This window comes from Haliotis rufescens, unplaced genomic scaffold, assembly GCF_023055435.1.
Source record: "Haliotis rufescens isolate VD_foot unplaced genomic scaffold, xgHalRufe1.0.p SCAF_30, whole genome shotgun sequence".
Lineage (NCBI taxonomy): Eukaryota > Metazoa > Mollusca > Gastropoda > Lepetellida > Haliotidae > Haliotis > Haliotis rufescens.
This window is the reverse complement of record NW_025964002.1, coordinates 377,185-399,419: the sequence shown is the minus strand read 5'-3', so window position 1 is coordinate 399,419 and position 22,235 is coordinate 377,185.

Sequence of the window (22,235 nt, the reverse complement as noted above, 5' to 3'; positions counted from 1 at the left end):
TTGTGTGAGATAAGGCTCCCAGCAGATGTCGCTTGTGTGAGATAAGGCTCCCAGGAGATGTCGCTTGTGTGAGATAAGGCTCCTAAGATATACCGCTTGTGTGAGATAAGGCTCCCAGGAGATGTCGCTTGTGTGAGATAAGGCTCCCAGGAGATGTCGCTTGTGTGAGATAAGGCTCCTAAGATATACCGCTTGTGTGAGATAAGCCTCCTAAGATATACCGCTTGTGTGAGATAAGGCTCCTAAGATATACCGCTTGTGTGAGATAAGGCTCCCAGGAGATGTCGCTTGTGTGAGATAAGGCTCCCAGGAGATGTCGCTTGTGTGAGATAAGGCTCCTAAGATATACCGCTTGTGTGAGATAAGCCTCCTAAGATATACCGCTTGTGTGAGATAAGGCTCCCAGGAGATGTCGCTTGTGTGAGATAAGGCTCCCAGGAGATGTCGCTTGTGTGAGATAAGGCTCCCAGGAGATGTCGCATGTGTGAGATAAGGCTCCCAGGAGATATCGCTTGTGTGAGATAAGGCTCCCAGTAGATATCGCTTGTGTGAAATAAGGCTCCCAGGAGATATCGCTTGTGTGAGATAAGGCTCCCAGGAGATATCGCATGTGTGAGATAAGGCTCCCAGGAGATGTTGCATGTGTGAGATAAGGCTCCCAGGAGATGTCGCTTGTGTGAGATAAGGCTCCCAGGAGATGTCGCTTGTGTGAGATAAGGCTCCCAGGAGATATCGCATGTGTGACAAAATGCTCCTAGGAGGTATTGCTGCAGTGGAATTCCTTCACCGTGCTGTGCAGATCGTTGTGACGTTAAGAATGATGTTGGGATATCAATATGACCTCGCATCTTATGATATCAAACATATCAACTTTTATCAAATAGTGTTGATTATATTTGCTATAAAAAAGATACTCGGAGAGCCTCGGTTGTTTTAAACTTTTATCCACACGTGTTTATTATATTTGAAATAAAAAGGTACTTTCTTCATTTCACAATATCTACGTTTATACATTGTTTATAACTAAGTCGAAAAAGAAAGTATAGGTTGGCAATTTGTAATTTTCCTAAAAAGAGCAATAACTAGTGGAAAGTGGGTATTGGGAATATAACTACCAAGGAACAGGTACCAAAAAACACCTCACCCGAACGCGCCCCTTTTGACGGCGCTCGTGCGGTGACAAAAAAATGACGAAACAGGTTTCCAGCCAATGGTATAAACTGCACGTGCATTTTAGCTGTACAAATGCGTTCGTCTGCAGGGTATAACCACACGTGATGAAAGCACACAAATGAAATGTCACGACTGTCACAGGAGCAGAGAGAGAGAGAGCCATCGGTATGGTCGAAATGGGGGCAACACAGGTCCAAATTGCCAGAAGGTTTGGTTTACACCATTGACAGTAGCCAGGCTGATTCAACGGTACAGGCAGACAGGGAGGACAGAGGACAGGCCTAGAACCGGACGACCCCGAGTGACAACACCACTGGGAGGCGGTCAGATACGGCTCATTCACCTGCGAAACAGATTCGTAACGGCGACGGCGACGACAGCAACAGCTTTGGGACATCCCATTAGCCAACGTACAGTACGACGACTTCGTGCTGCTGGAATCCGAGCGTATCGTCCTTTCCGAGGAATGGTACTGACTGCTCAACATCGACGCCTGAGACTGCGATGGGCGAGGCAGGTTCGACGCTGGCAAGTGAGAAACTGGCGTCGAGTGCTGTTTACTGATGAAAGTCGGTTTAACTTGTTTCGAAATGATGGCAGAGAACGAGTTTATCGACGCAGAGGGGAACGTTTGGCTCCGGCGTGTATTCGAGAGGTCCATGGTGTGGGTCGGTATTTGTGGAGATCAGAAGACTGATTTGGTGGTTATGCAGGGCAACCTGAACGCTGTGCAGTACAGAGACCAAGTGTTGCAGCCAGTTGTGCTTCCGTTCTTACAAAACAGCAGGGGACATTGTTTCAACACGACAATGCCAGGCCCCATACTGCAAGACTGACTCGGAACTTTCTAAACCAGCAGAACGTTGACGTTTTTCCCTGGCCTGCCCACTCACCCGATACGAATCCTATTGAACATCTGTGGGACCATCTTGACAGACAGATTAGAGCACGCCATCAGCCTCCCGTCAAAACTGGCAACGGATTCCAGTCCGGGTCATCAGAAGTCTGACGTCATCGATGAGGCGGCGTATCACAGCATGCATTGAGGCAGCTGGAGGTCATACATGCTATTGAAGGCAACTGTCTCGACAATGAACTTGTAGTGTGTCTAACAATTGTTTGGTGACATTTCAGACAACTTTTGAAAATTGAAATTTGAAATTTCTTACCCCATCATTGTTTACCTTGAGCTTACATTACCCGTGATTGCACGATGTCATTCAAACTGTGGTTGATCAATCATTTGTTACCCCTCCCTAGATTATATTATAATTCACAACAAAACCTCCTATTGTTATTTTTTTTCGATCATGGAACTAGACCTATACTTTCTTTTGCCGCCCAGTTTATATATATATATATATATATATATATATATATATATATATATATATATATATATATATATGAGTGGCGAACGTGGAAGAAACCATTTATAAATTGATGAATTCTCTAAAACGATCACCCACTGGGCAAAACTGTTAAATAGAACACCAACAAAACTCTCATGTGCAAAGTTCTACTACATATTGATGCGAAACTAAAACATGAGTGGCTCAGTTATACTCCAAATATTCACTCCCAGACAGGTAAAAACTACATTTGGACTTCTCATTCAATAGAAAAAAAAACAAACTTCAAAATTGAAAATATCAAAAATGGCCCTGAAGACCAATATATTCAAACATTGAGACCTGACATGGACTCCCCATCTGGGGATAAATTCCCTAAAGTTGTCCCATTGTTTACACAGGCATTCATTGGGTTGTGACATTTATGTTCAGGTTATCAAGAAACTGTGAATATAGATTCTTGTTCCATTTTCTAATCCTGATCACCTCTGTGATAATTTGTCCATCAGACCAATCTTGATTATAAGGGCAGTATGAACGGTTAGCAGACAGAGTTATGGCACAATGCACTTCTGAAAACAAAGTATCAAAATCTGAGTTATGCAAGGGAAGCTACTCACAATAGCATAATCTACAACTGTAGACTAAATTATAAACGATAACCTGTACAAGCTACTTGTCCCAGAGTTTTATCCATGCACATCCTTTCATTTAGTGTATACAATCCATGATTTTTACATATATCAAGTAATTTACATCCATGATTATTAACATGTCCTTTGTCCTGCATTGTTCGTTTTGTGGAGATGCCTAGTTCAGTCAGCTGCTGCAACTCATTGTCACCATTGTCTGGGTCATCATTGTCTGGATCATCATTGTCTGGATCATCATTGGCTGGATCATCATTGACTAGGTCATCATTGGTTGGACCATCATTGACTGGAGCAGCATTGGCTGGAGAAGCATTGGCTAGATCATCATTGGCTGGATCATCATTGGCTAGGTCATCATTGGTTGGACCATCATTGGCTTGAGCATCATTGGCTATCTAGATCATCATTGGCTGGGTCATCATAGGCTGGAGCATCATTGGCTGGATCATCATTGGCTGGAGCATCATTGGCTAGATCGTCATTGGCTAGATTATCATTGGCTGGATCATCGTTGGCTAGGTCATAATTGGTTGCATCATCATTGGTTGGACCATCATTGGCCATCATTGGCTGAGTCATCATTGGCTAGGTCATCATTGGCTGTAGCATCATTGACTGGAGCATCATTGGCCGGATCATCATTGGCTAGATCATCATTGGCTAGGTCATAATTGGCTTGACCATCATTGGCTAGATCATCATTGGTTCGGACATCAGACAGCATACTAGTCAAGATCACCCAGGGTCACCAAGTCCGTGTTACATATTGTCCGAGCATTAACGAGCATTGAGTCCCAGCAAAACGATATCATTATCGGTTGTAAAATTAGAAATATCTGCTTCTAAAGTTGTAGAACTTCTGGTTTATTGCAAATAGCGATGTTTCGATGTAGATCCTACCACTGTTATCAAGCCGGAGCAGGAGCACTATAAGCACTATAAAATCGCCATTAGTCCGGACTAGTACAAACAGACACACACACACACATACACACACACGCACGCACGCACGCACGTATGCGCGTTAAAGAGTAACATTAGCAGTTTCTGAGAAAACGTGTCCCCATTGCACGCATTTTAGGCACGCTATTTAGCCCGTGGGCTTAAATTAAATTGAGAAATTGATTGGTCTCTTAAACCGGATACTCTCCAACATGTGTTGCCTTCTGTATGGCCAGTTGTCACCAACACTGCACCTTCAGTACTGTCACATGTCTCCACATAAACAAGACACACTGGGCCCCTCATGCAGATGCTATTCTGGGTATTCAGCGGGACATGTTAAAATGATTTGCAAGCTTAACTGCGATAATGGTTTGTTATTACTTTTTTGACAGGTGTCATTTCAATTTTGAAAAGTGTTCTTGAAGCTAATCTATGTTGAAGTATTGCTCTCTAATTCCATCTGTGAGTATTGTTTCATACACATGTTTCATGTTTCTTCCTATCAAGTTTTTGTCCTTTTCAGTTTTTAAGCCCTGGGATTATACTTGGAAAACATATTACTCAACTAAAATGGGAAAAATCAATAATGGCTCATGGCTTAAAAACGTGCAGTCCCGGTATCAACTAAGTAACATGACATGGATCAAGACGCTTTTGAAAAAATGTTTTCACGGCAATAATCATTTGGCTCAGTCTTGACAAGTATCTCTTATAAGCACGCAAACTTTCATGTAGTTTATTAGGAAACGTGTTCCCGTCGAAGAAAGGTTACACAAAACCTAAAAACATGAAGCAAGGGACTCTGGAAAACATAATTTATGGCACCAATTTTCTTGATAAGTGTATCTCAGATAAGTTTCATTCATGTAACGTCATTAGTTTCTGAGAAAACTTGTCCCAATCGCAGTATGCACTAAATTGAAAAGCATGGAAAAAAGGCCATAACTCTGTAAAATTGAATTTAAGACAACAAGTTTCGAACACATTTAAGATCGTGACCAGTAATTTCAGTGTGTAAAATTTCATTTCTCAACTTAAATAGTTTTTGCGAAAAATGGTCCCCGTTGAGAGGTGGACGAACGGAAGGGCAGACCTAGGATAATAACGAAGGCTCGTTGAACCGTGGTGTATTTATCTAATTTATCAGAGTGCACCCTTCGTGACTGGGGGCACGGGTGGCCAAGTCGTCTAAGGCGCCGCAATCCGCTGTGCAGAAACCTATGCTTTTCGGGATCGAATCCCGGTTCGCCCCGATTATGTTTCTAGGTTTATCAGCACCATACCCGTGCTCGTGGGTTTCACCGAAGTGGTAAACGACCTGCACCGCTTCGGTCTTTCCACCCACATTCAGCTGACACGCCGCGATATAACTGGAATACTGTTAAAAGCGGCGTTTAACCAAATCCCATGATCCACTGCTTGCCAACACACATGCACACGTCTTGTTGTCAGTATGGGACCTCCTCTACTTGTTTTCCTGGTCCTTCGTTTTTCTGATTTATATCATTAATTAAATTATTAAATTTACTTTCGGATACTGAATCAGAACGGTTGACTTGCATGTTTGTTTATGGCCACTTTCACGTATGTATTGACAAACGTCCGTCACATTGTCTACTTTATGTTTCCGTTACATTTTGAATATCATCACTGACCTGAAGTCATTTGTTGCATGATAGCATGACAAGCTGTTGTTTCCATGTTGTGTCATGTTAAGTCATGGTAAACACTAAACAATGTAAACGATCACACAAAACATATACAGACATCGCCGAATTAGGAAAGATTAAGACCTTTTAATGTTCTGTATTGCTTCGCTCATGTGAAAAACGAAACATATGACATAAAATACACATGCGTTTTAAAGCTAGTTATGCTATGACTACCGACCTCTAATAAATCTGCTATTCATCAAAACATGAGTATTTTTTTAACGACACACCGAGCTGAGTTTCATGTCCTCGTCGAGTGAAAGATTCTCTACACGCTCAATAGTAATAAATCGACGTTGTAAAACCCAATTCCGCGAAACAACTACTTTCATTTTTCATAGGCTTCCACAGGAAAGATTGTCATAACGATAGTATTGCTATTTGAGGGGTAGCATGCGGTATGATTGTATGCATGCATAAAAACCTTTGTTCATGTGACAAACTTGGTGATCGGGTTACGCCAGTCACACTACTGATCCGTGGCAGAACTCATAAAGAGCTTCACAAATGTGCTTGTATTTTCTTATACATATAATTAACTATATAAAAGAAGTGTTGAAACGGTGGCAGCTGTCTCAGGATTATGGAAAGGGTTTTGTCGCATTTATTTATTCTTCACATCTGACTCTTCAGCTGAATGTGATATATCTAAATATAGATAAACACCTGGTGTCATGGCTGATTTTCAGTGATCCATTCATATTTGTATGACATCAGCTGAATGTGATATATCTAAATATAGATAAAACACCCGGTGTCATGACTGATTTTCATGTGGGGGTACATGCGGCCCAGTCGTTTAAGGTTGTGCCGACTTGCGTCCCTTGTCCCTTTGGGCATGCCAGAAACCTATGTGTGTGTGTTCGAATCCCGATGCGCCCCCATTATGTTTCTAGGTTTGTCATCACCACACCCGTGATCGTGGGTTTCACCGAATTGTAAACGTCTAAGACCTGCATCACTTCGAGCTTTCCTCCCACATAAAGATGACACGTCGCGATATAACTGGAATACTGTTAAAAGCGACGTTAAACCCAACTCACTCACTCACTTATGAAACGCCGGGAGAAGAAGCTGCAAGCTTCTGGTATTTCCACATAACTGTTCGACACAGACGGGACAGGTCTTGTTTTCCATCAATTGTCAAATGGCACCTGCAGTCTTCGATGATACCCACAGTCTTTGAAGGGCACCTACAATCTACGAATGGCACATAATTGCACCTACAGTCTTTGAAGGGCACCTACAATCAACGAATGGCACATAATTGCACCTACAGTCTTTGAAGGGCACCTACAATCTACGAATGGCACATAATTGCACCTACAGTCTTTGAAGGGCACCTACAATCTACGAATGGCACATAATTGCACCTACAGTCTTTGAAGGGCACCTACAATCTACGAATGGCACATAATTGCACCTACAGTCTTTGAAGGGCACCTACAATCTACGAATGGCCCAGAATGGCATCCACAGTCTACAAGGTGTGCTCATTCGAATTAGGAACGAAAATAATTGATTACAATGCATATATAATTTATTATGCAGTTATACATACAGAAGAAGAAGAAGTTTATTCGGTATCAAAGGCCGCATGGCCAAGAGTACGTGAGATAAATCTTTGCACATGGACAGATGGGACAACTGTTAAACTATCCCAATACAATATTTATGATACATTACACAGGCAGATTTCTTTTCAAATATACAACAATGTTTTTAATTAGCTTTACATTTCTTGTTGCTACTAGGTGATTGATTTTGCTCGTGATGGATACTGGTAATAGTAGCTTGGGATGTAGAGATTTCTGTTTTCCATATAAAATGAACAAACTCAAAGGAAAAGTAATGGTATTCATCTTCAATTATATTTTTTATGATTACATTTCTTGCACTTAAGTAAATTAGTTTGACTTTGTCATTGTAACGAAAGTGTTGAATACCCCACTTATGACTCAAACATCGGAATTTAAATAATATGCGGATAAGATCCTTATTTGGACATAACTCCATAATATATTTCTCTAGTTCGAGTAAAGACTTGTAAGTAGAATAATGGTTTAGAAATGATGAAGAAATAATTTTAGCATGCCAATTCTAAATCTCTATGTCTTTACACCTTTGCTTAAAACATTGTATAAAATTTGCCACACTCCTGTGCGATCCAAACATACGTAAATCCGGTTTCAAACGAACATGCGTTACCCAGTTGTGGCTGCCGTTTTCAACCTGTCATAACATACTTTTGAGTATCGACAACTATCCATATGCAACAGCCTGCACAAATACTTTAAACAACGACTAAAATAATTAACACATAAGTAGGTTCTACCTATTTCGCCTGGTACAGCATTGGTCGATACCTATTTATTAACACATAAATATCGTTTAAAGTAAAAACTCTGAATTTTTTCAATATTTGCACGAGAATTGTAAACCCAAATTTCCGAACCATATAACAATATGGAAGCTATTTTACTGTCAAATATTGCAGATGCTACCTTTAGAGAAACGTTTGGATAATCCTTTAATAAGGTAATAATAGGAAACGAAGCCTTTCTGGCTTGTAGTGCTAATGTTTCACACGCTTTTAACCAAATTAATCTGGATGTGAAGATAATACCTAGATATTTATAGTGGGATACTACTTTCATATGTTTACCATCATAAGTCCATTTTTCTGTATTTCCTAAGTATCCACCATTTCTGAAAACAACAATAAATGACTTCTCCAGGTTAACTTCTAGGCCCAATTTGTTACTATAACCTTTTAACACATCAGGCTTTCTGTGTAGGCCTATTACAGTGTCATCAGTCAGTGTTACGTCATCTGCAAATGATAGCAGTATGATATCGTTTAGTCCATCTCTAACAAAAACACCTGTCAATCCGCATTTCCTCATTTCATCTACAAGCTCATTTATAAAAAAAATATATAAATAAAACAGGACTCAACATACATCCCTGGCGTACTCCATATGATGTAAATATTTAAGTTTTCGAATGTCCGATTCCAACACAAGCTGAGACCTTGTCATATACATCTTTTAGAATTCTAAACATTTTCCCATGTACATCTTTCATAAGAAGTACATACAAGAGCTTATTTCCGTCAACAAAGTCAAATGCTTGACGAAAATCTATGAAAGCTGCATAGAATGTGTGTTTTGGTTTTCTCAAATACGTTTGACAAAAAGATTGTAGGACAAATACATGATCAACTGTGGAATAGTCATGTCTAAAACCTGGTTGACATTCATCTAATACTTTATGTACCTGTAGCCATATCCATATTCCGGATTCCAGGATAGATGTGAATATTTTACCCATTACATTTAGCAAAAAAATACCACGGTAATTATTTGAATCATAAACATCCCCTTTTTATACAATGCGATAATCATGCCGACATTCAACCTATCGGGAAAAACACCGCCATGCAATATAACATTAAATAATAATTGTAAATATGGTAAAATTGAATTAGCGTGTTTAAAAAATTAGGATGGTATACCATCAATACCCGGGGATTTGCCAATTTTAAGTAACTTGATTAATTTCTGAATCTCCTCTCTGGTAATATGTTCTGACAGATTATCCATACTGTTACAATAAGTGCATTCATCATCATTGTGATGTGTCATATAATCATTGACAGTTGCATCAAACCCACGGAAGCTGATTGGGATGATTGGAAGCCAGTGGTTGTTTACCCTGTCCCATTAGTCATTCACTGGCTTCCAATCATCTTAATCAGCTCTCTGTGTCCATCAATCAATTTACTGCATAAACATTGATGTTAATAAGTATATATACCTATGTTGTTCAGCACTATCCACCACGTGCTTGATAAAGGTGTTAGGATCTACACCGAAACCTCGCACTAATTGTATGAAAGAAGTTGTTCATTCATAGAACTTGTCTTTCTTCTTGTACTCACCTATGTTCTGTGTATCTTACACGGTGTTTTCGTTGTTATTGTTCATGTGTATTAGACCATTTTGAACTCTTTTCACCAGCTCGACGTGGACAAGTCCGATCACACCTGACGCATGCGCAAATGTATCTGTAAATCTGTATCTGTACACTGTAAATGTATTCACTTTAAAGTTGTATACGACATTCGCGAGCGAGTTGAAAGGTCAAGGTCCATTGGAACGAAATGTAGAAGGGGTGCATATCTTTTTTTCTTTCTTTTTTAAAAATCTGGTTAAATACATCTAGGTTTGTGAAATATGATTATGAAGCAAATTTCTTTCTAATTCCTTCGGCAATATCTTCGGAAATTAAATTATGCTTGAGAAGTTGAGCTGACTTGATGGGAAATGTGACGTTAGCCAGCTGAGACTGTACACGTGGACACACATTGCACCGATTACAGCATACATATAGGCTCAAGCAGGAATATACAGGAAATGCAATGTAACAATTGTCTGTGTACTAATTACAGACAGACAGACAGTTTATTCAGCAATTTAGGCATCACGTACAATGCAGATTGGATATTAACATTTGTCACGTGATGTACGTGATTAGATTTTAAATTTTGTTACACATTACTAATTGTAAAGACACGTTTTAAGAATACAGAAACAGCATGAATCATATCAGGATTTTCAGAGTGTAGCAGACTTTTAATTAACTGACGGTCTTTAAAACTACATTGCAACATTCACAGAAGTAAGACATGGTATTCATCTTCTTCTTCTCCGGATGAACAGTTTGTACAAATAGAGCTCACAATATCACCGTCTTTGGACCTGCGACATATATTTACATTAAAATTGTGTAATGAAATTCTAAGTTTACAATAACCTCTATTAAACTTTTATCATTGAAACAAGTTAAACATATTTCAGTTTGTAACAATGATTTTACTTTGCTCTCATTGCTAAGATAAAATGATTTATAAATACGTTGGTGCCACTGTTGACAAAATATATCCTTTAGTCTTTGCTTAAATGTATATATAAAAAAATATGGATCTCCCACATCTTGGGAAATTCATACATATGAAAAGCCACAAACAAATAACAGATTTCTCACATCTGAAACCCAAATATTTTTACCATTATCATCAAGTACCTTTAACATTTTGTAACACTGATATGGGAATCTATCAGGCATCATCCTAGGGCTGTCAGTTGTTGACTACTGTATATGTGCATATGAATCTCTTAGATATTTTACGGATTTTCAGGTGATTAGACCCAGCGAATTAACATATAATGCAGGGTGTATTTCTAGCATAGATCCCACAGTGATTTTAAAGCTTGATCACTCCCTGCTTAGATGGTCTATTGAGGTTGCTGAAACGTTGCGGCTTAACACAAGGTTGTGTAACGATGTGACGTCACAGCATATTACATCTTCGACAAAGTTTGATACCAGCTTGGTCAGTGATTTGTTCATGTCCTCTGAAGACTGTGTTCAGAAGGTTGGGTTTGTTATCACTAAGTTAGAATCGTCTGAAAACAAACAAAGAGACATTGATGCAGCTCATGATGAGTTTCTTAATAAGGTAATGAAATGAAATGACAGCTAAGTTACCATCAAGAACTATTCTACACCATTCGCGTTTGGGAAAAAGACGACACAGAGCTAAGAAACCATGGTGGAATGAAGATTTACACAGGCTTTGGAATGAATGGTGTGAAGCTGAGAAAATGTGGTGTAAGTGCAAGGGACCGAGGAAATATCATCACACAACTGTTTATGTAACCCTACGGAATAACTTCGACAAGCAGTGTAAGAAAGCTAAACGGACATATGTGAAGGCTACACTTTATGAGCTAGAGAATGTGTGATACAGACATGGGACAATTTTGGAAGAAAATTGGTAAAGTAGGAGTTGGATGTGAACGATTTGAATAACGTCCCGATGGAAGTTACACTTGACGATGGCTCTAAAAGTACTGAGCAACATCCCGATGGAAGTTACACTTGACGATGGCTCTAAAAGTACTGAGCAACATCCCGATGGAAGTTACACTTGACGATGGCTCTAAAAGTACTGAGCAACATCCCGATGAAAGTTACACTTGACGATGGCTCTAAAAGTACTGAGCAACATCCCGATGGAAGTTACACTTGACGATGGCTCTAAAAGTAATGAGCCTCATATTGTGATGTCCAAATGGAGAGACAGTTACTCTGAACTTCTGAACTGTAACGTCACCAGTGACTGCCCCACCCCACAAGAGCTAGAGAATGATGAACTACCGATGTGTGAGCCTATCTCTATTGAAGAAGTAAGGTATGCTGTAATCCACGCTAATATACATATACATATAGCACATACTAAGGATATACATAGAGCACATACTAAGGATATACATAGAGCACATACAAATGATATACAGAGAGCACATACTTATGATATACATAGAGCACATACTTAGGATATACATAGAGCACATACTAATGGTATACATAGAGCACATACTTATGATATACATAGAGCACATACTAAGGATATACATAGAGCACATACTAAGGATATACATAGAGCACATACTAAGGATATACATAGAGCACATACTAAGGATATACATAGAGCACATACTAAGGATATACATAGAGCACATACTAAGGATATACATAGAGCACATACTAATGATATACATAGAGCACATACTTAGGATATACATAGAGCACATACTTAGGATATACATAGAGCACATACTAAGGATATACATAGAGCACATACTAAGGATATACATAGAGCACATACTTATGATATACATAGAGCACATACTTAGGATATACATAGAGCACATACTAAGGATATACATAGAGCACATACTAAGGATATACATAGAGCACATACAAATGATATACAGAGAGCACATACTAAGGATATACATAGAGCACATACTAATGATATACATAGAGCACATACTAAGGATATACATAGAGCAAATACTAAGGATATACATAGAGCACATACTAAGGATATACATAGAGCACATACAAATGATATACAGAGAGCACATACTTATGATATACATAGAGCACATACTAAGGATATACATAGAGCACATACTTATGATATACATAGAGCACATACTTAGGATATACATATAGCACATACTTATGATATACATAGAGCACATACTAAGGATATACATAGAGCACATACTAAGGATATACATAGAGCACATACTTAGGATATACATAGAGCACATACTAAGGATATACATAGAGCACATACTTATGATATACATAGAGCACATACTTAGGATATACATAGAGCACATACTAAGGATATACATAGAGCACATACTTAGGATATACATAGAGCACATACTTAGGATATACATAGAGCACATACTAATGATATACATAGAGCACATACTAAGGATATACATAGAGCACATACTAAGGATATACATAGAGCACATACTAAGGATATACATAGAGCACATACAAATGATATACAGAGAGCACATACTAAGGATATACATAGAGCACATACTAAGGATATACATAGAGCACATACTTAGGATATACATAGAGCACATACTAAGGATATACATAGAGCACATACAAATGATATACAGAGAGCACATACTAAGGATATACAGAGAGCACATACTAAGGATATACATAGAGCACATACTAAGGATATACATAGAGCACATACAAATGATATACAGAGAGCACATACTAAGGATATACAGAGAGCACATACTAAGGATATACATAGAGCACATACTAAGGATATACATAGAGCACATACTAAGGATATACATAGAGCACATACTAATGATATACATAGAGCACATACTAATGGTATTCATAGAGCACATATTAAAGCTATGCACAGAGCACATACTAAGGATATACATAGAGCACATACTAAGGATATACATAGAGCACATACTAAGGATATACATAGAGCACATACTAAGGATATACATAGAGCACATACTAAGGATATACATAGAGCACATACTAAGGATATACATAGAGCACATACTAAGGATATACATAGAGCACATACTAAGGATATACATAGAGCACATACTAAGGATATACATAGAGCACATACTTATGATATACATAGAGCACATACTAAGGATATACATAGAGCACATACTAAGGATATACATAGAGCACATACTTATGATATACATAGAGCACATACTAAGGATATACAAAGAGCACATACTAATGGTATTCATAGAGCACATACTAAGGATATACATAGAGCACATACAAATGATATACATAGAGCACATACTAATGGTATTCATAGAGCACATATTAAAGCTATGCACAGAGCACATACTAAGGATATACATAGAGCACATACTAAGGATATACATAGAGCACATACAAATGATATACATAGAGCACATACTAATGGTATTCATAGAGCACATATTAAAGCTATGCACAGAGCACATACTAAGGATATACATAGAGCACATACTAAGGATATACATAGAGCACATACAAATGATATACATAGAGCACATACTAATGGTATTCATAGAGCACATATTAAAGCTATGCACAGAGCACATACTAAGGATATACATAGAGCACATACTAAGGATATACATAGAGCACATACAAATGATATGCATAGAGCACATACTAAGGATATACAAAGAGCACATACTAAGGATATACATAGAGCACATACTAAGGATATACATAGAGCACATACTAAGGATATACATAGAGCACATACTAAGGATATACATAGAGCACATACTAAGGATATACATAGAGCACATACAAATGATATACAGAGAGCACATACTAAGGATATACAAAGAGCACATACTAAGGATATACATAGAGCACATACTAAGGATATACATAGAGCACATACTAAGGATATACATAGAGCACATACTAAGGATATACATAGAGCACATACTAATGATATACATAGAGCACATACTAATGGTATTCATAGAGCACATATTAAAGCTATGCACAGAGCACATACTAAGGATATACATAGAGCACATACTAAGGATATACAGAAAGCACATACTAAGGATATACAAAGAGCACATACTAAGGATATACATAGAGCACATACTAAGGATATACATAGAGCACATACTAAGGATATACATAGAGCACATACTAAGGATATACATAGAGCACATACTAAGGATATACAGAGAGCACATACTAAGGATATACAAAGAGCACATACTAAGGATATACATAGAGCACATACTAAGGATATACATAGAGCACATACTAAGGATATACATAGAGCACATACTAAGGATATACATAGAGCACATACTAAGGATATACATAGAGCACATACAAATGATATACAGAGAGCACATACTAAGGATATACAAAGAGCACATACTAAGGATATACATAGAGCACATACTAAGGATATACATAGAGCACATACTAAGGATATACATAGAGCACATACTAAGGATATACATAGAGCACATACTAAGGATATACATAGAGCACATACTAAGGATATACATAGAGCACATACTAAGGATATACATAGAGCACATACTAAGGATATACATAGAGCACATACTAAGGATATACATAGAGCACATACTAATGATATACATAGAGCACATACTTAGGATATACATATAGCACATATTAGGGATATTCATAGAGCACATACAATGATATACATATAGCACATACTCAATATATACATAGAGCACATATTAAAGCTATGCACAGAGCACATATTAGGGCTATTCATAGAGCACATCTTAAGGATATGCATAGAGCACATACTTAGGATATACATATAGCACATACTAAGATATACATATAGCACTGTCGGAGGATATACATTATAACACATAACGCACTCCGCAATATTCCAGCTGTATGACGGTCGTCTGGAAATAACCAAGTCTGGAAATAATCATGAGCATCGGTCTTCGCTATTGGGATACGAGTCACCGAGCCTGACTACCCGATCCCGTTAGCAGCTGGTTAGTCGCCCCTTGCGGAAATGCAGACACACTGGTGAAGCTAGCTTCAGACAAAGTGGAGATACAGCCTATTCCCTTCCGCAAACTGGAGATAAAAATCAAAATCAAAGCCCCCATAGTCCAAATATGGCAAGCCCAGTGGAACGCAAATAAGATCGACAGATGACTGTAAACAATTCAACCGAAAATTCACAAAAGCAATACTCATACTCAAACGAAGAGAAAGTTGAGGTAGCCATTTCAAACCTTAGACTCGGCCACAACAAGCACTGTGACAAGATATGCCCATCTTGCAGTCAACCGGAAACCATTGCTCACGTGTTACTGGAATGTCAAGACCACGCCCCAGCCCGGGCTCGGTCAAAACAGGAATTGCAGTTAGATCCGCTGTCTGTCGAAGCTTCCTTATACCTAAAGATGCAATAGCGAAGGCCAAACTAACTCTATTTCTGAGAGACGGTCAGATACCCGAACGTATATAAACAGTGCAGCCACAGAAATTCTAACAATTTCTGAAAATAAAAAATGAAATCATATCAATACGAAAACAGACATTTTATCACTACTAAAACTCACGATAGATATGTGTAAACTCCGCACTCACATGAGTCCCAAAGAAGGACAGGCAACCGAAAGTGCTGAGGCAATTAAAGCAACAACACTTAAAGTAACAACAACATTCATTAATCTTGTCTTGCTTGACAACGGCATATGTATCTACACTAAAAAGTCGCTATTAGAGTATGATGAAGAAGTTGTTATCCATAAACATGTTGTCTACTTTGTCATTCGACAACTTCTGAGAAAGCCTATCAAACAATTCGTGCACGTTACATGTTTGCCTAGGCCATGTATGTATGCGAGGCGCGGGCAATAGATATTTTTATATGCAATTACTTGTTAATTATCTTTCCACTAAACTGCGTTCGATAAAAGTTGACGCAAAGAAAGGAAACACGGGGTGTCATCGTTAAGGCCTCTGTTTTGTTTGCTGTTTAACGCCACACTCAGCAATATTCCAGGTACATGCATACGACGGCGGTTTGTATACTAATCAAGTCTGGACCAGACAATCCAGTGATTGATATCATGAGCATCGATTGGGATACAATGACATGCATCAACCAAGTCAGCGAGACAGACCACCCGATCCCGTTAGTCGCCTGTTACGACAAGCATAGTCGCCTATTGTGACAAGCATGGGTTGCTGAAGACCTATTCTAACCCGGATCTTCACGGGCCTGTAAGGCCTCTGAGGTGTTATACGGCATATATTCACTTTCTGCCTACGAAATACTAGTTTTGATCGAGATCAATCTAAGTCTATATCACCACTCAATCAGAGCTGCGAAAAAGAATTTCATGCAGAGATACGTTTCTATCCAACAACAACGTTTAGAGTGTTTAAACTAAACATGCAGTTTCTAGGGGCGTCCACAGCTCCTGATCTCCTTCACGCTGCACGATGGACTAAACTTTATCTCTGAAATAAAGCATTTCTAAAAATGGTTGATATCGAGACTTGCCTGGGAATTATTAATATTATTGTTTCAGGGATTTTTAGGGTTTTTACAGACAAAGGAGAGTATAGTGGTTAGTCTGATGTAAACACTTCACATTATTCATCGCATCATTGTTTGTGTGCTTTGCACTTGTGTATCGTTTCACCCCTAGAGGACATTTCTCTACTGTATTGTATTTAATAAGTACGAATAATTGGTCTGCCCGGTGGAGGGAACATTAAAACCCCCAAGCGGCCCCAAGTATCTCTATAGAAGCGAGACTAATGTAGCTCACCTGACTGAAAATCAGTTGAGCTTATGTTGTCCGCAGTCCAGCTGTTCATCCCTCTATCAGTTATTTAAAAAATGTTTGACATTTTTTTCTAAAACTACAAGACGCATGAAGCTATAATTTTGTATGATTGAACGTATGATGTCTCTAAACTTTGTTCACATAGTACCGATCCTATTATGAATATGGGCGATATGGCGGCCATATTGAAAATGCCATCTATGGCCATTACTCAGCCATGTCTGCATGTATCACTGTATAAGGTGTGTGGAATAACATATAATACATAGTTTGGTGTTTACTTTGGATTAAGCTGCTACCTTTTACCTTCATGTACATGTACCTATATCTTTCTCGTGTTCATTCATTTTTGACATCACCAATAAAACTACGAGACCTATGAAGTTTAATCTTTACGTGAATAATCCAAGCAATGGTGTCTGTAAAATGCTTGTATAACTCTGATCCAACTTTAATCCCTATTACTGTGTCTGCATGCATATCCTCAGATTATTAACAAACGGGCAAAAGAAACGCCACCAAACACATTTCTGGTTTAAAACAAAACAGACGCAAAAAATTGTAACAGTTGATGTTTTAGTATAAAAAGACAATTACTCAAAAACGGTATTTGAAAATGACAAGATAAAAAGACAATTATTAAAAAACGGTATTTGAAAATGACAAGATCAAAAACCATGTACTTAAACTTCTGCAGACATGTTTATCATGCTTGGTGCTCTATGGGCAACAGGTCCGGTTGTTTGGCTGGCCACCGTAATACGGTCACGTTGTTGGCGTTCAGAAAGTCGCTAGTGACTCGAGCTATGTGAGGGGTGGCGTTGTCCCGCTGAAACAGCGTCCGTGGGTGTCATTGCAGGAAAGGCAGTACCACCTCATCAATGTAACGTGCAGTGAGATTTCCGTCGATGATCACCAGATCTGTCTTCTGGTCCCCGCAGATGCCACCCCAGACCATGACGCTACCACCTACATAAGGCTCCACTTCTTAAACGCAACGACGTGCCGACCGTTCAACACGTCGTCGGTAGATCCGAACCCGTCCATCAGACTTGAAGAGCTGGCACCTACTCTCGTCGCGGAAGAGCACTCTTCGCCAATTTCTCTGCTGCCACTGCTGTACAGTCCTGGCCTTTCTCAGTCTGTGACGTCGGTGTAGAAATGTTAACGTCATGCCCTTGAAAGGTCGACAGGCACGGAGCCCATACAGGCGGAGTCGTCTAGCAACGGTCCTTCTTGAAGCAGCCCATGATCCGATGGCTCTCTCCCTCTGCTGTGCGGTAAGTCGAGGCATGTTCACTGTCTTAAACGGGTTCATGTGATGAGAGAGTACAACCCTGCTCATGTTTTATACCAGTATTCATACGGGTAACTTTGTGCACATTTTGCAGTTTTTGGTGATTAAATTCACTTTTCTCGGAAAATTACGTGAAGCACATATTAACAGGGAAGAGGTTAGTTGCATTCCAGCTATGTGTTCCCAAATGTTTTCGTGCCGTTTAGAAAATTTGTTGAAAAAAACAGACGACCATTATTTATTTGGTGGCCTTTCTTTTGCCCCTCAGTTTATGTTTTCGGACATCTTAAATCTCATGGTTTCCAACCTTGCTGAACAAGGCTCGATCATAGCGCCACCAGTGGTTATAATGTCCCTTCTATGTCCCGTCAACTGACCAATCAGATTCCACCTTTCATATATCACTTTTATTTGCTTCAAACAAAATGGCAGCACCCAGACAAGACGATCTGATCAATAATCAAGATCTGTATTCTAATAAAACGGGTATTACCTTGCGAGGTGCTTCAAATCATTTCAGCATCTTGATAAAAAGCTTGTAAATATTTGGCCGACACTCAGTTGAAGGTATACATCCTTTGCAAATCCTGCAGTCGATCGAAATCTGCACGTTAAAATCCATGTTGTTTACGAACCGAATGTCTAGTTTGTTGCGAGATTTTGATTGGACTATGCATAAACACGTAATTCCATAGTTCCAAACCAGTTCGGCAAGGGTGGAAACTGGACGTTTACAGGTAACTCCCTTGCCTCGGGAAGATGGTATAAATGTGTACTATAATGAACATGATTTGATGATGTATATTGTTTCTGTTCGATATTGGGACGGTTGGATAGTCATGTGATTAAAATGTTCCCACATGGGTACTATGTGTGAAGCCCATTTCTGGTGTCCCCCGCCATGATATTGCTGGGGTATTGCTAAAAGCGGCGCCAAAAACACACTCACTCAGTTCTTGTTTATCATTGTATGACCTTTCTCATCTAATATTATCATTTTCAGAACCCAGGTGAGCTACAGAGCCTTTTTGATTAATAGTTTTACAAACACTTTGGACAACATGCCAAAATGCATGAGGAAAACCTCTGTTTTGTTAATTGCGTTGATTGTAAGGTGAATGTCACCAAACAGTACCTTGAAATAAACTTTATAAATACGTTTTTTGAAAGATTCAAAATACTCACATTTCAACTAAGCAACAATTTTGTCTTCAAACTTTTGGGGTACATACATAAAATTAAAAAAATAAAAGTGTTTTGGGGTAATGTTCCAAATGATATTTCAAAGACTGACCCACACTTAACTTAATTTAATGTATCTTCTTTTTGAAGGAGTTTCTTCCACCCTTGAGGTAGACATGAATCGTCTGAAGTCGCTTGTGCAGGACAGGACACCAGCAGACATAAGGGACTTCCTGAAGAATTACACAACTACTGCTGACATCTTGAACAAAGCTGCCAGGGGGAATGGGAACCCATTCATGTGGGAGTGTCAGGGGATTGAGAGGGTCAGTTAAAATTTAACGTCGCATCGCCATTATTTCAGCCATATAGCGACGAGTCAGAGGAACAAGGATGAGGTAGTGATCCTACTCCTGGAACACGGGGCAGATCCGAAATACGCACGTCCAGAGTTGTACGTTCAGAAAAAGAACAATCTAAGCAGTGTGAGGAAACTGCTCGAGTCAGGCGCCAGAATCAATGATGTGTGCCGTGGGAAAGAACGAGCTGCTGTACATTATCCCTGTGAACACAACAAGAATGTTGTATCTCTCCTTCTGGTTCAAGGTGCAGTTGTAGATATCACGGATGCTTTCATGCGCTCTCATTATGTATTTTCTATAGCCATGATGCTGATAGATGCTGGGAGTGATGTTAACCGGCTTAACGAGTATCCTTTTAAGAACATGCTTGTGACGGTAATATTGGAATGGTGGAGTTTCTTATGATAATTGGTGTTCCTTTTAACAGGGACTTCATCACACTGATGTATACACGTGGGAAAGGGTGTGGCCATGGTAGGCTCTTGGAGCTGATGATTTCTCAAGGAGGGTCGCCTGATGCAGCCTTGAGGTCGATAGTAATGGTAAACGATGCCAAGAATGTTCCTGAAGCTACGGAATATATTTTTAGTGTTGCAGCATCTGTAAATCATGAGCTTTATTTGAAGTTAGGTTGGAGGCCATTACATATGGCTTGTGGTCTCCACAGACTGGACAAGGTTCAGCTACTGTTCGACTGGGGAGCTAGGACACAAGAAAAAACTGAAGGTAAAAATACTGAAGGAAAAGACACTCAAGGACAAGAATTGCAAGGACAAGAATCTCAAGGACACACAATGCAAACGCAAAAACAAGGCACTCAAGGACAAGAAACTCAAGCACTAATGTTCCCACCTATATTTTAGTGCTGGAAAGGCAACGCTGTGACACAAAGAACAAAGTCTAGGCGAATACCAGAAGATGTTGTCATCAGTATGACAGAACTGATCCATGCTGCTGGCACTCCTCTGAAGGACGCTGATGTTTCATACCCATACCTACCAGAACACGTTCAACAGAGAATGATATAATTGCTAGACTGGTATCTCCTCCACCCGAGGGCTCTGAGAGAGATCTTCCGTATTGCTATCCGAGCAGCTGTTCCGCCTAAAAAAGACAGAAGCATAGATTGGTCAGCTCTTTCGTCTCAGTATTAAGGTTACCTGAAATGTAATGACATAAATGGTTAGTATTAAGATATGATATTTACATATTTGTTACTTTGTCTGGTTGGTAGTTGCGCTGGTAGGTATTTCGCATATTTTCTCATATTGCGCACATTTCTACTATGGATGCTGTCACTACCATTATGTGCATATATCAAGGGGTGATACATACATGTACATACAGGGTTTTGAATTCAAGTTTTGAAATTTGTATTCACAACTTTGGTCTATTAGTTATCTACATAATATATAATGACATAGGTTTGAAACTCCAAGATCTTATATGAATGCACTGGTATTTAATGATAACATTACTAACGGCTACTGTTAACTGTGGTCGGGCGATCTTGTGATCTGTGCATTCATAAACATGACAAAAGAAAAAAGGAAAATAAATTGCTTTTAGTTTGTAGATATCAAATCAAATAATTGTTCTTTTTATATGAACTAAACTTATTTGGTAAGTTTCTTTTGGTAAATGTTCATGTTTATCATATACTGTTCAAAAGTAGTAAAAGAACACCGGATTCTTTCATATTAATATAGTTAATCAGTCATGCTAAGACATTTTAACAATAGTAATGTGAAAGATTCGGGTGTTCCTTATCTTCTTTTGGAC